Here is an 18,667-nt window from a genome sequence, read left to right as displayed (position 1 = left end):
AATTAAATACATTCACAACCAACTATCTGTATATATAATTAATTTAAAGAAAAACTCAATTCTCTGGATCTACTTTAATAATACAAATAAATAAGTAAAAGTTTGCATTTTAGAATTAAGGAAAAACAATTATGTAAAGCTGGGAACCAATTTAATTTATTTTTTAAATCATCATCTGAGGATATGTTTTACTGATTTGAAAGAGAGAGGGAGGAAGATGTGAGAGAGAAACATCAATTGGTTGCCTCCTTTATGAGCCCAGACCAGGGATGGAACCCGAAACCTACATATGCTCTCACCAGGAATTGAACTGGCTACCTTTTTGGTGTATGGGACAACGCTCCAACCAACTGAACCACCCAGCAGGGGCTGGAACCCAATTTTAGTCTGAAATAATGAGCTCCACTAAATATATTGCTTAGTCAATTATTTAAGGAAAATCTTTACCTTCTTAGATCCTGTTCTTCCTGTCCTGATTTTCAAACTAACAAAGAAAAAAATAGGACTCTAAGCCACACATTTACTGGTAAAAACACCTTATTGTGCCCTTCTGGCAAGAGAGATGGATAGACTTTAGAAAACTTAAATACATTATAAAAAAGAAAAACTCTATTACTATTTGACAAAAATGAAACGAGCACTTCTCCAAAACAGATGTGATTGCTTATGTTTTTAATTAAGGTCATACCGGTTTTCATTTCTAGCAATCCCCTATAACCAACTTAATATATAAAGCTAAAGCAAGTATAGAATCTTATTGCAGAAGTAATGAAATTAGATCAATAACATGAAAAGGGAAATGAAAAACTTCAGTTATGCCAATATACCAACACTGCACGTCCATTGCTCTGTCTTGGTGCAATACAACACACTTTTAGAGCTACACTCCAGCATGGGAAAACACATGTAAGGGAGACAGTTAGATTAAAAAATGTCCAACCCTGACCTAGCTTTATTCCCTGCCCTGATCTAAAATGTCAAAAGAAAAATAAGTTTAAAGGTCAGAAGCACTGGATGCTCAATGCACTCACGTGTAGCTCATTCACGGAGCCTCAAAAGCTGAGTTCTCATACTACCTGACGTAGGTAACTAGTGCTGCAGAATTACAGCGTCCAATAACTAAAGCTTACAGGTGCTATCTTCCCTGCGTTTGTTTTGCTCTAGTCAGAATAGCATAATCAATGTGACGTGAAACTGACTCACAATTATGAAAGATGAAACATTTTTATGTTTCACCAATTTATATCTATCTTAGTTTTAAATTGAAAAGTCTTTACTTTATGAGATTGAAATACTGCCTAAACGAACATAATGTACATCTATGATTTCAACACATAATAAGGAAGAGCAAAATAGGGCCAAATCACCAGGAAAATGTGATGTCTTAAAAATGTAACATTATAAAATCTATCTCTGGGTAAGAGGAATGTAAGGGAAAAAAATTTTTTTAAAGGATATTCAAAAACATGTACTTTGTTTTTAAATACAAAAACTAATTTATTTTAAAAATATGAACAACATTAAAGAACAGGTTTTTATTGATCAAAATGGGTTATGCGTTTTAAAAGTTAAGAAATACTACTCTTAATAGTGGGGAAATAAATTTTCAAGCCATATAAAACAATGTTAAATTCTTGGATTTTGTTTTTTAGAAATATGATATTATTGTGATTTTATTACGGAAATGGACTGATTTTCTATTTTTCTCGAGATAAATTCTATGGTAAGTTGTAAGAAAACCTTCTTTAAGAGACTAATTGGAAGATATTCCTTTCTACCTCTCCTATTTCTTCTGTAAAAAGAAGCATCCTTTGTTGTTTCCATCCTTAAAATTACCTTTATTTTCTCGGGAATAAAAGTGACAGATAATTTTTATACTTAGAAAAAAAACTTTAAAAATAAAGTAATTGGTCAATAGTCACCAATAATTTAGATCATTTTAAAACAACAAAAAAGCAATCTACAAGCAAAGCACATGATTTCTTACGAAATCTTCTGGGATTCTTCTAGTTATGTGTGATATGTATTAAGTATGCAAACATACATTCTGGTACATGTGTATATAAAATATACTAATAATGACATAAATCACATAATTCCATTGCAACATGCATTTGAGATACTACCTTCCATCAACACAGTATTCTTCCTTCCTTCCAAATATTTGTAATTTAAAAGATCTGAAATATAAGAACATACTAAATACAAGAATGCAAGTATTTACCATGTTCCTAGCATTTTATCAATGTACTAAAACTTTTAATATTAAGATCTTACACCATTTTATACAGTGTCACATACTTACAATCAGAAGTCGAGTTTACGATGAACCAGATGAAAGTGTTATATTAACACAGACACTGTGATTGATACTTGATAATAACAAAAAGTACGAAATTAGATACAAATCTTAGTATTCTCATTTCCACGTACTAGTTTCAGAGTTTAATATAATGACATGACACAGGAGTGGAAAGTGGATTCTTAATGTAATGTAAATGAATATAATTACAACTTAGCCAAACAGCTGATGAAATTACAAAACACTCTGAAATCGTTTTTTGTTGTAAGCACCTTTATAAGGCATCTGGATAGTTATGTCTTTTCACAATTTTCTAGTTTCAATTTTTATAATTGGTTTCTAGATACAGCTGTTTCATCTCCTTTTTTTTGGAGTTTGTTAGTATCTATGTGCCTTCATATACAGAAATCTGGGAGAATTTACAATTGAGAACAGAAATCGTATTTCCCTACCTGCAAATGCTGACAGTGAAAAAATAGGAACTTTGGTCTGATTCAAAAGGTCATGCAATTTTAAATATTGTTACTTCACATGCTCATAAATAAAAGCAGGATCATTTTGTAATATGGTAGCCATAATGTTTAATTCTTAGAAATTAGAAGGGAAATAATTAGTGACAAATATTTTACTTCAAAATTCTAATGAGAGTCCAACATCATAATTTCTGTTTTGTACTAAGTTCAACATACTATTTACCCTGTATTTGTAAAGGGCCACAATCAAGAACTTAGGTTAATACAATGTGTTATTATAACTCTTAAACATAGAAAGGGAAATTATATAAATATTTTAAAGCACGGTATGAAGGTTATTTTTTCTCAGTGAAAACACAGTATATATCACTTTTAATTATAACATCAAAAGAAGTGTCTAAATAGAGCAAAACAGTCTGATTACAGGTCCTAGAAGGGGAACTTGCATGTGGCTAGGTGTTCATAGAGATATTCAGGAGTTAACTGAATATCTCTGATACAGTTCTAAGTAGAACAGGTAGCTCGTAAATTTGATCATCAACTACACGGTATTTTAGAAGTCTATTTACAACTTCCAGAACCTTATATATATTTTCAAAATACACCAAAGAAAAGGTTACAAAAGTTTTCCTGGAGAAAACAATAGCATCCCTCCCAAAATTAAATATATCTCAGCAGTAATAGTTATAAACAATAGCAGCCTAAAGAAGTATAAAAAAAGTGGTCTATAACCACCTAAGAGTTTTATTAATATGTGGATTGACTCAGGATTAAAAAAAAATTAGTACTTAGCAAATGTTTGCCATGGTATCCTCAAATATAATTTTGTATATGCCTTCAAGAATGAAAACAAAGCAAAATACCCTCTTCTACTGGCTTTAAGATGACTGCTTTCAAGTATTGTTATTCAACAATAACTGATCTATTCTAAAGGGGATCTATTAAGGAATTCAGAAGCAAGTGTCCTAACACCCAAAGTACCAAACATAAAGCCTAAAGGTATCTCTTCAAAATAAATTCTAATTTATAAACTAGGAAGCTTATAAGGCAAAATCAGAAAGATGTCAGGAAAAATGGTTTCAAAACATTTCTGTGGTCTCTTTCAGAACAGTGCTTATTTGCAGTAAGTGTTGGTGGGGATGATACTAATTAGTAATTTGGACTTCATAAACTATAGAACATATACATTAGGTTTCAAATAAGTAAACAAAAGTTTATTCCAATACCTACAAATGTCTTACTAAAAATAAGGTAGAAATAACAATGAGTATCTTGGAGGAGGGGAATAATAGAGGCAATTGAGGAATATCTGCATTACACCAATCTTTAAAACCAACTATAGTGAGGATAAGAGAGCTAATAATTTACCAAGCATTTATACTATACCAAGAATTTATTTATTTATTTCTTGTTATTAGGAAGGAGAGAGGGAGGTAGGGAGGGAGAGAGAAAGAAACATCGACATGAAAGAGACACTTGGAGTGGTCACCACCCACACAACCCCAACCAGGGCTGGGGACAAACTGCAATCAAGGTACGTGCCATTAGCGGGAACAGAACCTGAACTCTCCGGTCCGCGGGCTGATGCTCTAACCGCTGAGCCAAACTGGCCAGGGCCCAAGTATTTTTATATTTGCTGTCTTACCAAATTTTATCACCACAACTATCCTAAGACACAGGTGGCATCATCCTCATTCTGTGGACAGGGCAACTGGGATTCAGACATTTAAACAATTTGCCTGAGAATAATAGCAATCATGTCTCAGGTTTAAGTAGAAATACATCACGTAAAGAGACTAGAGGATAGTCGTGATGGCTGACATTGTGAATGTACTTAATGCCACTGAATAGTATACTTTAAAAGGGTTAAAATAGTTTTTGTTAAGCATATTTAAAACAAACAAACAACAACAACAACAAAAAAAAAACCATGAGACTAGAAATACCAAAACAATGATCAAATCTGAAAGGTGCTTTATAAGTGGAGAAAAATCAATTAAAAAAAATATTGTCAGAAAAACTGAATAGCAATGAGAAAAACATATCCTCATCATACACTATAATTAATTCTAAATATATGAAGAACTAGTAGCATTTAAAAAATGGAAAAAATAGAACAGCATATTTATCTCATCTGTAGAAAGAGATACATTTTTTGAGAAATGGAAGCATAAACAACTAATCAACAGATCCGGTTATGTAAAATATACTTTCATGCAATGAAAAAACAACAAGCCTAAAATTAAAAGGGTATAATAAATGTAAGCAATACCTGCAATAATTACAACTGATAAAGCTTAATGTCTACAATATAAACCCAACCATTTCAGCATTTACCAATCATCTGTTATGTGGCAAACAATGACTAACATACACATCCATCAAAGGATACAGTTTAAGATCAAACAGCATTTGGGAAAAAAGGGTCTCACTACTAACTAAATAAATTTTAATATTTTTAAGATACCACTTTACACCTATTAAACTACCAAAAATAAATCCAAACAAAAAACCTAGAGTTATCTGGACTCTTAAAAAGACAAGAAATATTCAGGCACAGCTTTAAAATCAGACTGTTCTCCAGTTAAAGAGTATAAAAGAGGTAATAAAATTGCCTGAATAATTTTTCTTGTTCTTTTTTCCCTAAAATTAAAGAGGGATAAGAAGCTAACAAATAGAGTTAAAATATTAAAAAGAAAAAGTCTGTTGTTTACAGAAATGAAAAATTAGAAACAACCAACACATGGAGAATGGTTTACCTATGTTGTAATTCTACAACTGAACGTTCTATATTAAAATGAAAACTATGGGGGAGGGGGGAATCAGTGGGGGGAAAAGGAGAAACATCTGTAACAAAAATTAATTAATAAAAAAAATTTTAAAAATAAAATGAAAACTATAACTTATTTCAATACATGCTCATTTAAAACATGAAAAAAATGTAAGATTTTACACTAATTATAGAATAATAATAGCTTAAATATAATTTGGTAATAATCAAAAGCATATACAAAGGAATACAATCCTGGATGCTTAAGGTTTGTGTAGTAAAATGTTTAGGTACATTACTTTAAAAATGCTTCTACAAAAATGTTCCTCAAGTATTAAGCTAAAATTAGACATAAATTCTACATTCTCGCTCATCCATTTTCCTCAGGAAAAAAACTACTTTTGAAGGAAAAGCAATTTAAATTGCAGTGATCCTCCCTTACCCCCAAATCTTAAAGAAGTTCATGATAACACAAAGACTCATTTAATTTTCTTGTTCTGTCATCTCCTGCACACAAACCCAGGGTTGCTTCATTTTATGGTTCTGAGCAAAAGCATTCAACTTCCAATAATTAAAGAATTTGGTATCAGAAAACATTTCACATTCAATTTTACCCTTCTGGACAGAAACTATTCACTCTGAATGCAAGAAAATTTATAATATATGATGCTACAAGGAATACAGATTATTAAATTGTTAGAGGTAATCCTTATTTTAAGGTTGAGTAAACTAAAACCAAAGATGTGAAGGCATTGCTTCATGAAGTCTGTAAGAAGAACCAGTAGTGGAACCCAAGATTTTGAACTCCCTTGTCTTTTCCCTTTCTGTAGAATTGAGCATACAATCTTCTCTTTTAAAATTACATTCCTAATATTACCTTAGGCTATTTATTCCTTTTCTTTCATTAATTCTCCAACTATTCTGATATATTACTTTGACCTTGTGGTTTAGTAACACGTTCTTAAACTTAAAACTTGTTTTTAAATGTTATCTGGCACTTTAAGGACCTCTTTAAAATCCTAAAATGAGTATTTTTTATGCTAGTTTTTAAAACTTGTACAGCCTACAAAAACAATTTGATTTCTCTTTACAACTATACGTCTTAAATTAACGGACTTTGTTCTACTGTTAATGAAACGGGTAATTTAAATTACAAAGTATATGAAAAAAATTTTTTACCATTTCTAGTCAGAGATAAGAGCATCATCATTTTAGAAAGCCAAAATATCTCCCAACCTACTAAAACCTCAATGTTTTTAGTGAGAGTTCCCTGCTTTATTATTAAATAATTAAGAAGTTTTCAAAACTACTCACTCCTTTGACCTCGACTGTGGTCTGTATATCTGGCAGCTAATTCTGTAAAAACTATTCATTTTTCCCTTGGTTCTAAGACTCTGTAGAACATTGATCCTAAATTCCACAGTGGCAGATACCACCTTCTTTTTAGAATCTGATGGTACACACTGGGCATTCAATAAGTATTCATTCAATCAAACACAATTTGCAGGCTCTTGATTCCTCTAAACATTTACTTAAACCAGTTCATTAGAAACCTTCAATATATTTAGACGCACAAAAAATTAAAATCTTCCATTTTCCTATTTCTCACCAGGGACGCCTAAAATCACAACTTTAATTCTTTACAAGGTTTTGTTGACTGGTTTGAAAAACATCATTTTGAAGCTTGTGTTAACTGAAAAATTCCCTTCCAAAAAAAGCAAGGAATGATAAACTTTATTTCAAATTTTAAAATCATATCTATAACAAAGGATCACAGCACAGGTACTACTTACTTAGAGGCTAGGAGTCCTTAGGTTGCCCTCCTTATTAATAGGCTAAAGGTTTTTTTTTTTTTTTCAATTACAGTTTACATTCAATATTATTTTGTATTAGTTTTAGATGTATAGCATAGTGGTTAGACAATCATATACTTTATAAAGTGTTCCCCCTGATATTTCCAGTACCCAAATGGCACCACACATAGTTACATCCTAATTCCCAGAACCAGTGAATGTTACTTTATTTGGAAAAGAGTCTTTGTAGATATAATTAAATTAAGGTTTCAGAGATTAGATTATCCTCAATTACCTAGGTAGGTCATAAATTCCATCTCATGTCCTTATAAGAAGAGAAAGGCAGAGGGAAAATTAACTCACACACACACTGAGAAGGCGAAATAAAAGATGGAGACAGAAGTTGGAGTGATATGGCCAAGGACTGCCAGCAGCCACCAGAAGCTGGAAGAAGCAAGGAACAGATTCTCCCCCTGGAGCCCAAGAAGGAAGTACACCCTTGCCGACACCTTGATTTCAGATTTCTGGCCTCCAGAACTGTGAGAGAATAAATTTCTGTTGTTTGAAGCCTCCAAATTTGTGGTAATTTATTATGGCAGTCACAGGAAATTAATACAAATAGCATAGAAATTTATTTTGTTTTTTATTCGTTTTTGCTATTACCTCTCTACTTGGGTTTGTTGGCCATCTGGCCACTGAATGAAATACACAAGCTGAAAACAAAGGTGAGAAATGAAGAAAAGTACATAAATAAGACAGAACATGATTATACATACAGCTGCAAAAATGCTCCCAAACATTAAGAAGAATAGAGTAAACATAAAATACTCAAAAACTCTCCAAATATACAGTTTGCCTAACAGAACTGTCACATAACTACTAAGTTAGCATTCTCATGTTTTCACTCTGGGCCAAATCCTAAATTTATAGAGGAAGAAATTCCCAGCTAACATAGTAATAACACTGGCAGTCCCAGGTGTTTCATGGATCTTGAGAAGCCTTAGTGATCTAATATCTTGAGAACAAACTCAAGTACAGACAGTCCCTGACTTATGATGGTTTAACTTACGATTTTTCAACTTTATGATGGTGCAAAAGCAATATACATTCAGTATAAACTGTACTTTGAATTTTGATCTTCTTCCAGGCTAGCAATACACAGTACAAAACTCTTTTGTGATGCTGGGTAACAGCAGCTCCCAGTCAGGCACATGATCACAAGGGTAAAGAACTGAAACTCTATGTTGCCAGTGTTTTTAAGACATTGTGTTTTCAACACATTTAAGGTAGGCAAGACTTAGCTATGAGGTTGTAGGTTAGGTATAGTAAATGCATTTTTTTGTTTGTTAATCCTCACCCAAAGATATTTTTCCATTGATTTTTTTAGACAGAATGGAAGGGAGGGATGGAGAGAGAGAGAGAAAGAGAAATGTTGACATGAGAGAGACACACTGATTGGTTGCCTCCTGCACAACCTCAACCAGGGCCGGGGACTGAACCTGCAACCCAGGTACATGCCCTTGACAGGGAATCAAACCCACGACCCTTCGATCCAACCCTCTGTCCATGGTCTGACACTCTAACCACTGAGCAAAACTAGCCAGGGCTAAATGCACTTTTGACATGATATTTTCAACTTATGATGGGTTCATTAGGATGTGACTGTATCGTAAATCGAGAAGCATCTGTACTATTTGTAAGATAGCACTTAAAATCAGGATACAATCACTATATTGTTTGATGTGTTATGCTTAGAAAAAAAAATTACTGCTAGTTAAATTTGAAAGATACACAAGTCCTCCTTTCCAGATGATCTTAACTAACAATCTTAGGCAAACTATGCATCAAGATTGAAGCTCATATTTTTCTATTTCGAGTGAAGTTCCTATTTTGTATTTCTCTCTTAAAGTCATGTTTTAATATCTATAGAGTATTATGCTTCTCCATAAAAGCATTTATTGAACATTTCATTTTAAATTTTGTAACATTGTGTTAAGCACTGTACCAAGAATGTTATAAACAGATCACAGAATGGTAGTAATCATCAGAAATTTTTGTTATTAGAACAAATGTGACTTTTCTGACTCAGCAAAGACTTTTGTGTGTGCGCGTGTTTCTTCCTTTGGGGCTTTCTTTTTTGTATGTTTTAAATAGAGCCCTAAAATTCTTTCTAAACACTAAATATTCACAGAATATCTCAAACAAGGATGAAAACACTAAAATAGAATACAGGATAAAACATACCAGGTATTAAAGACATATTCTGAAAGAAATCATAATTACTTCGTGTGTTTTGGCTGCTGTTTGAAAATCCCACTTAACACTAAAATGTATAGATTAAAAAGAATAAAAATATAAAGGCTTGGCTAATTTAACAACAAAAAAGCTGTTAATGCTAACTTCAAGCAAGAAAGTAAATGAGAATAGTAAATTTTAAGAACTTTTTTTCTTGAGAAAGACTCTTAATTGAAACAATTTTCCCAGAGGTTCTTGATATTATTTTCTGGTTGGTCTAAAAGGAAGGGATCAAATCTAGAGGCCAGCAGTCTCAAACTTTGGAATCTCTTCTAACTGCAACTTAAAAAGGACTATATGCAAATTAAACTCATTCGCCAAAAGAAGAGTACATGACATATATGGCATTTTGGAATAGATATGAACTAAAAAATGTATTTTTTCTTTTCTTTTTAAAATTTTTTCTTTATTAATTTTTAGAAAGAGGAAGGAGAGGGAGAAAGAGAAACATCAATGAGAGAGAAGATCAATTGGCCGCCTCCTACATGCCCCCCATTAGGGATCGGGCCCACAACCTGGGCATGAGCCCTGACCGCGAATTGAACTGGTGACCTCTTGGTGCATGAGTCGACGCTCAACCACTGGGCCACACCGGCCAGGCTGAAACCTATATTCTTGCAATAAACAGAACAAAGACGAGCAGTGGTATCTTATAATTTGGATATAACATGTTAAAGCCAGAAATAAAAATTAAAGTATTCTAAATGCAACGTGGTATCCTGGATTGGATTTTGGAATAGAAAAAGTACATTAGTGGAAAAAATAGTGAAAGCTAAAGTTGGTGAAGCCTGGATTTAGTTAGTAGCAATGTCCCAATGTTGGTTTCTTAGTTTTGACAAATGTACCCCTAGTTATGTAAGCCCTGGCCAGATGGGTTAGTTGGTTGGAGCTTTGTCCTGTACACCAGAAGGTTGTGGGTTAAATTCCCAGTCAGGACACATACCTCGGTTACAGGTTTGATCCCTGGTTGGGGTGCATATGGGAGGCAACCGATCTATGTTTCTCTCTCACATTGATGTTTTGCTCTCACTCCCTTCCTCTCTGTAAACATATCCTCAGGTGAAGATTAAAAAAAAAAAAACATTAACAAGAGGGAAAACTGGGTAAGGAGTATATGGAAACTTTCTGTTCTATCTTTGAAACAGTTCTGGAACTCTATTCCAGAATATTATCATATGATATCCTACTTAAAATTATTACAAAATAGTTATTCCATAATAAAAAGCTTATCTTTAAAAAAATGAGGTAATACACACTTACTACAATGGTTAAAAAAATAAAACGGTCCGTGCCAAGTTGACCAAGATTTGGAGCAACTGTAACTGTCATACATTGCTGGTATGAAGACAAAAAGGTGTAGTACACCTATATGAAAAAGTTTGGTAGATTCTTTCTTTTTTAAAAAAATCTTCAACTGAGGATATTGTTCCATTTATCTTAGATGGAGTGGGAGGAAGGGAGGGAGGAAGAGAGAGAGAGACACACACACGGATGTGAGAGAGACACATCAATTGGTTGCCTCCCACATGACCCCAACCAGGGCCAGGAACGAACCGTAAGCGAGGTATGTGTCCTTGATTGGAATCAAACCATACTCTTACAATATGACCCAGCAATCCCACTCTGAAGTATCAACCTAAGTGAAATGTAAATTTTGTTGTTGTTGTTAATCCTCACCCAAGGATATTTTTCCAATGATTTTTAGAGAGTGAAAGGGAGGGGGAGAAAAGAGGAAGAGAGAGAGAGAGAGACAGATAGACACATCAATTGGTTGCCTCCTGCACATGCCCCAACCAGGCCAGGGATAGAACCTGCAACTCAGGTAATGTGCCCTTGACCAGGAATGAAACCCGAGACATTCCACTGTGTGAGCCAACACGCTAACCATTCAGCAATACCACCCAGAGCGTGAAATGTACATTTATGCTCACCCAAAAAACTTGTACATGAATGTGCATAGAGGCTTTTTTCATACACCAAAGACTAGAAACAACTCAAATGTCCCTCAAATTGGTGAATGGATAAACAACTGCAATACATCTATACAATGGAATTCTATACAGCAATTCATGGAACACTTGGATGAATCTCAAATGCATTATGTTAAATAGAAAAAGTCAGACTCTTTTTACTGTATCTCTTCTATGAACGAGAGAGAGAGAGAGAGAGAGAGAGAGGAAAGGGTCAAAGTCTACATATTATAAAATTCCATTAATATGACATTCTTTTTTTTTTTATCCTCGCCCGAGGACATTTTTCCATTTTTTGTTCAGAGTGGGAGGGAGGGAGAGGAAGAGAGAGAAAGAGAGAAACATCGACGTGAAAGGGACACATCGAGTGGCTGCCACCCACACGACCAACCAGGGCCAAGGACAAACTGCAACTGAGGTATGTGCCCTTAGCGGGAACCAAACCCGGGTCTCTCTGGACCGCAGGCTGATGCTCTAACCGCTGAGCCAAACCGGCCAGGGCAATATGACATTCTTTATATAACTACAAGAACAAAAATACAGATCAGTGGTTGCCAGGTGCTGAGGACTGGGAAAGGAATTGGTTCCAAAGGGGCATGAGGGAAAACTTTATTAGGGTGATGGAACTGTTATGCACCTTGATTGTATTGGTAGTTTACATGATTACATGTATTCATAAAACTCACAAAACTGTACACTTAAAAGGATGAATATACAGTATGTAAATTATACCTAAAAATTATACTAGGATCTCTTTAGATTTTTTTAAAACAAAAATGAATCACCTGAAGTTGAATAAAATTCTAATATAAACAAGCAAAATTATAAACATAGTTGGATCAATAAAGTTTATTTTTGAGTCACAGATTGAAATGTTGGCTAATAAAATTATAAACATAGTTGGATCAACAGTTTATTTATGAATACAGAGATTTGAAATGTTAGCTATATTACTTGATATTGTAACAGAAGAGTTTCCCATTAGTTAGATGACTTAAATAAGGTCAAATTGTATAAATTCTTTTTTAAAATTTTATTTTAAATGCTACTACCTTCAAAAAGACACTCTTTCCCTACCGAAATGGGAGTGATGGAAGAATTCTACTCATATTCTAATCCACTAAAGGTAGATCTATAGAATATACAATTCAGAAGCAATGACACTGAAAATAGCTGATATTTACTGAAAGACAGGAAAACAGAGAAAGAGAGAACAGGAAAGAGAGACGAAGCGAGAAAGGATGAAAGAATATCAATAAAAAAAGAACTTGAGAAAGAAAATGAACCAACTAAAAGACATCTCTGCAAAACAAATATAGACTTATCAAGCAAGAAGAATTATTCTACAGCAAAATACCTTGTAAATCCCATGATACCATGAAAACATCTATGTGACAAAAAATAAAGAGGAAAAAAAATCCCAAAGAGAATTCTTCAGTTTTAAAACAGAAAAGTTGCCGAAAAGTCCACATCAGGACTGAGTATCATTATAGTTGTTAACATTGAATAGCACTGTTTTCTTTAAAAAATATTTAAAGGGCTTATAGGCAAAATAGCAAAAGGGTGCAAAAACTTATTAAGCTGCTCTGGCCGGTTTGACTCAGCGGTTAGAGCATCGGCCTGCAGTCCAGAGAGACCCGGGTTTGGTTCCCGCTAAGGGCACGTATCTTGGTTGCAGTTTGTCCCCGGCCCTGGCTGGGTCGTATGGGTGGCAGCCACTTGATGTGTCCCTTTCACTTTGATGTTTCTCTTTCTCTCTCTCCCTCCCTCCCACTCTATCTGAACAAAAAATGGAGAAGTGTCCTCGGGTGAGGATTAAAAGAAATAAAAACTTGTTAAACAACCTTGCTTTATGAGACATGTTTCTAAGAAGTTTGTGATCACATTTTTATAAAGTCACTCATTCCAAATGCACTATAGGAGCTGACTAATTAATGAGGCAAGTTAGGACAAGGAAAAGAGATGAGATTTTCTTTCAGGGTTAAAAGGGTTCAGCTCTATTACCTACCAGCTATAAAATCTTGGGTAAATCAGTTTTAGTTTCTCTTGTAAACACAGGTTCATTTTATCCTATTTTATTTTAATCCAATCAGTGAATATTTAGGAAAAGAGTCCAGTACCATGCACAGTGCCAGAAATATAGTATAGGTACCCAAAAATGTTAGTCCCCTTTGCATTTATAGGCATCTTGCTAGGCACTAAGAGTGGAAGAATAAATCAGGACCATTTCCATAAAGCATTCACAGTTCAGTGGATTTTTTAGGTATGACACCATAGCAAATCCATAAAAGAGGGGGAAAAGGATAAATTTGACTTCAAAATTAAAAGCTTTAAATTTTTTTCTATGGAAGTTATAACTGACTTTTCACTAATGGTCTGTTCTCAGTCCACATCTTATTTGTATTTTCTGCAGGATTAGATGATGCAGACAGAATGCCCCATCTGTACTATGTTCTTTTTGGGATACCTGAAAATTGCCTTCTTCACCCACAAGGGTAAGCCCTTTAACCCTTATATAAATACACACACCCGTATATATGTGTACTTTTTTTTCCCCTAAGTAATTCTCTGATGAACCCTGACATATCTGCCAGACTGAAGGAACCCTGAAAACCCACAGAAAAGACTCCAACAATTAGTGCACACTTCCTTGTGCCTTAACTAGTACTAAGTACCATTAATCTTTTTTTTCATCCTCACCCAAGGACATTTTTTGATATTTTGTTCACATAGAGTGGGGGGGAGAGAGAGAGAGAGAGAGAGAATGGGAGAGAGAGAGAGAGAGAAAGAGAGAGAGAGAGAGAGAGAGAGAGAAACATCGACGTAAAAGGAACACATTCGAGTGGTTGCCACCCACACGACCCAACCAGGGCCAGGGACAAACTACAACTGAGGTACATGCCCTTAGCAGGAACCAAACCCCGGTCTCTCCAGACAGCAGGCCAATGCTCTAACCGCTGAGCCAAACCAGCCAGGGCAGTACCATCAATCTTTTAAAATGTTTGCCTAATGTAATAAGTAAAACATGATCCCAAATTGCATGCTCTATATAATTAGTTATAAATAAAAATAATGATACTTTGGATAAGGGATTAATATCCAAAATAAACAAAGTACTCATACAGTTCAACAAAAGGAAGAGAACCCAATTAAAAAATGGGCAGAGGGCCTGAATAGACACTTCTCCAAACAGGACAAATGGCCAAGAAACATAAAAAAAATGCTCATCAGAGAGATGCAAATTAAAACAACTATGAGGTATCACTTCACAATTGCCAGAATGGCTGCCATTAGCAAATCATCAAACAACTAGTGCTGGCAAGGAAATAGAGAAAAGGGGACTCTAGTACACTGCTGGTGGGAATGCAGACTGGTGCAGCACCTAAGAAAAACAATATGGTGTTTCCTCAAAAAATTAAAAATAGAACTGCCATTTGACCAGTGACCCTACTTCTAGGAATATATCCTGAGAAGCCTGAAACACCAATCACAAAGAATATATGCACCCCTATGTTCATAGCAGTGTTATTTACAATTAGCTAAGATCTGGCTCAGCTGGTGTGGCTCAGTGATTGAGCATCAACCCATGCACCAAGAGGTCGCCGGTTCAATTCTTGGTCAGAGAACATGCCCAGGTAGGGGGCCCTATCCCCAGTGGGGGGCCACACAGGAGGCAGCCAATCGATATTCTCTCTCATTGATGTTTCTATCTCTCCCTCTCCCTTTCTCTCTCTCAAACTCAATAAGGAAAAAAAAATTTTTTTTATTTAAAAATCTGTAAGATTTTTAAAAACAAAAACCAAACAATAGATAATATCTGGAAACAGCCCAAGTGTCCATCAGTAGATGAGTGAATGAAAAAGCTATGGTACATTTACACAATGGAATACTATGCAGCTGTAAGAAAGAAAGATCTCTTATCCTTTGAGACGACATGGAGGAACCTGGAGAGTATTATGCTAAACAAAACAAGTACTACATGATCTCACTTATTTGTGGAATAGAATGAACAAAATAAGCTGATGATCAAAACAGATACAGAGACATGGAAATAAAGAAAAGACTGCCAACCTTCAGAGGGAAGGGGAATGGAGGTGGAAAGTGAGGTGAGGTAAACCAAAGAACTTATATGCATATATGCATAACCAATGGACACAGCCAATAGTGTGGGGAAGGCAGTTGGGAGAGTGTGAGTAGGGAGGAGTGGGGTCAATGGGGGGGCGGGGAAAGGAGGGTAAATCTGTAATACTTTCAACAATAAAGATTAAATAAATGAATAAAAATAAGTGTTTTCAGTTGTTTGACTTTTATTTCTGGTAAATTGCCTAGTCATATCTTTTGCCAATTTCTACAGGGTTGCTGATCATTTTGTTAATATTTGGTATTAGCTCACTGTAAACTATAGAAATTAGCCCTTTCACTTATATGTACATTTTCTCACCTTGTCGTTTGTCTTTCAATTTTGTTTATGGCATGTTTTGCCAAATATGTTATAATGTTTAGGAAATAAAATTTGTCAATCTTTTTCCTTTGCAGTTTCTAGGTTTTGTGCCCTATTTTTAGGCTTCTGCAAGACCAACTTATAAATAATTACATTCATCTTTCCTTCTATAACTTTGATGGCTTTATTATTTACATTCACATATGTGCTTAGAGAGGCAACAGCATAGTGATTAAGAGAACATACCTTGGAACCACACTGCCTAGATTTGAACCCTACTTTTTTGCCATTTAATTGCAGTGTGACTCTGCATCAATCTCCCAATCTATAAAATGGGGCAAAATAGTATCTATCTCACAAGGCTGTTGGGAGAATTCAATGTGTTAATAAATGTAAAGAGCTTAAAATAGTAACCCTGATGCATAAGTGTTAGGTGTTATTTGATTGATCTACCTAATACTTAACCACTTGTCCTAACACCATTGACTAATCTTGCCATTTTCTCCAAGGATTTGCAATGCCAATTTTACAATGCATAAACTAAAATTCCTGTATATATGCAATTTCTAGATTTTGTTCACTAGTCTATTTGTTTCATAGTCTATTTGGTACTTTCTCAGAACCCAACTTGAATTATTATAATTTCATAACATGTTGTAGAGGCTTTTTTATTTCATGTGTTTTAATACTTAAAAGGTTATACTCTCTTCTTTATTATCTTTTATTTTATTTTATGCTTTCCAAATGAACTTCACAGTAATGCTGTCAAGTTTTTAAAAACTAATATTTTAATTTAAATTGCATTAAGCAAAATAATTACGTGAAAAGCAATGTTTACAATATATATATATATTTTTTTATCCTCATCCGAGGACATTTTTGCATTTATTTTCAGATAGACCGGGAGAGAGAGAAGGGGGAAGAGAGAGAGAGAAACATCAATGTGAGAGAGACATATCAAGTGGCTGCTACTCACATGACCCCAATCAGGACTGGGGACAAACTGCAACCAATGTATGTGCCCCTTAGCAGGAACCAAACCCGGAACTCTGGTCTGTGGGGTGACGCTCTAACCGCTGAGCCAAACAAGCCAGGGCAATGTTTACAAAATTGAGCTCTCCTAAGAGCACAGTATGTATTTCCAGTTAATCTTTTAAAAATGTCTCTTAGTAGAGCCTCTCCATTTATTTATGTTGATATTTTATCTTTTTGTTTGTTATATTTTTTATTATATTTTATAAATAAGTTGTTTTTTATATATAGGAAAGCTGTTTATATTGTTACATTAATTTTGTAAACAGCTATATTACCAAAGTCTCTTATTGTTTCTAACAATGAGTGCCGTAAGATGTTTGATCCTTGAGTTTCATGTACACATTGTCCCCTATTGCACAAAAACTTTGCTTCCTCTTTCCCCAGTATTAACCTCTTCATTTCTTCTTCTTCACTAAGAATACTGGCTTAAATCTCCACTATAATATTAAGCAACAGTGCTAAATGTTGGGCATCCTTTTCTTGTCCTTCACATTAATGAGAATACTTCTAGCATGCCACTCACTAAGCATGACAGTGGTTTTGGTTTGAAATACGTTTTGTTAATCATGTGAAATAAGAATTCATCTGTTTTAATTATACAGAGAATGCTTATCTGGAATTGATATTAATTAGGTCAAATGCTTTTTTGGCATCAAAAAGATGATCATGTGGCTTTCCTCTCACCTATTAATATAACATGTATATAGATTTTCTAATATTGAACCACATATGCATTTATTTCAGTACTGAAACCCTGGGGTTGTAGACTATTTTAATGTACTTTTGAATTCTTTTTTCTAGTACTGAATTTAAGATAACTACATTAACATTTGTAAAATTTCCCCATATTTTCGTATTTTGTGCTGTCCAGGAAGTTTTGGAATTAACATTTCCTTGACTTTCTTAAAAGCATTGTAAACTTTTGCCCTAGGCAGTTTTTCTCAGTGGTTAGAGTATCCGCCCATAGACCAAGGGGTCACGGGTTTGATTCCTGGTCAACAGCATGTACTTGAGTTGTATGTTCGATCCCCAGCCCCAGTTGTGGCTCTATCACATCGATATTTCTCTCTGTCTCTCTCCCTCCCTCCCTCCCACTCTATCTGATGATAAATTGAAAAAATATATATCCTTGGATAAGAAATTAAAAAAATATATATTATCTAGGTCTATAGGTTTTTATAGAGCAGTCTTTAGACAACTTTATTCTCATTATTATTATTAGTCTATTAAATTTCTTTCCTCTGGGATCAAATTTGGTAATATTTTTCTAAAATAGCCACTTCGTGCATGAGAAAACAATCATTATAAAAGAAGGATACACCAAGTCATTGCAATTATAACATCACATTTTTAGTATGACCACATATGCCTGTAGAAATAAAAATCAACTAATTAGACCAATCAATGCATGTTTTAAAACCTTACAGCAAACATAAAGAAGTATTACCCACACCTCCCCAAATAAAATTTTAGCAAATAATTTCTCCTTTTAGCAAATAACCTATCTTGTGACTGGGCCTAAGTAATTTTTTTAATGTGTGGCCTAACTTTAATAAAAGTGTCATGGGAGTAAGAGAGAGTAATGAAT

At 34.3% G+C, this 18,667-nt stretch overlaps 1 protein-coding gene across 5 annotated transcripts in view; it reads right to left on the bottom strand.

Annotated features, from left to right (window-relative positions):
- The window catches only part of EYA3 (EYA transcriptional coactivator and phosphatase 3), a 106,753-nt gene that overhangs the window by 72,050 nt on the left and 16,036 nt on the right, over window positions 1-18,667 (bottom strand). For 3 of the 5 annotated variants that reach the window (XM_036256719.1, XM_036256722.1, XM_036256721.1), the window contains exon 1: window positions 448-484. The exons of the other annotated variants lie outside the window; for them this stretch is intronic. The gene's annotated coding sequence lies outside the window, so the exon portion shown is untranslated. Of the gene's footprint in view, window positions 1-447; window positions 485-18,667 lie in introns of those variants that run through there. 5 annotated transcript variants of the gene reach the window in all.

The sequence above is a fragment of the Molossus molossus genome, unplaced genomic scaffold (assembly GCF_014108415.1).
Source record: "Molossus molossus isolate mMolMol1 unplaced genomic scaffold, mMolMol1.p scaffold_m16_p_12, whole genome shotgun sequence".
Classification (NCBI taxonomy): domain Eukaryota; kingdom Metazoa; phylum Chordata; class Mammalia; order Chiroptera; family Molossidae; genus Molossus; species Molossus molossus.
Note: the sequence above shows the minus strand (reverse complement) of the source record. Positions and strands in the feature narration are given on the sequence as shown.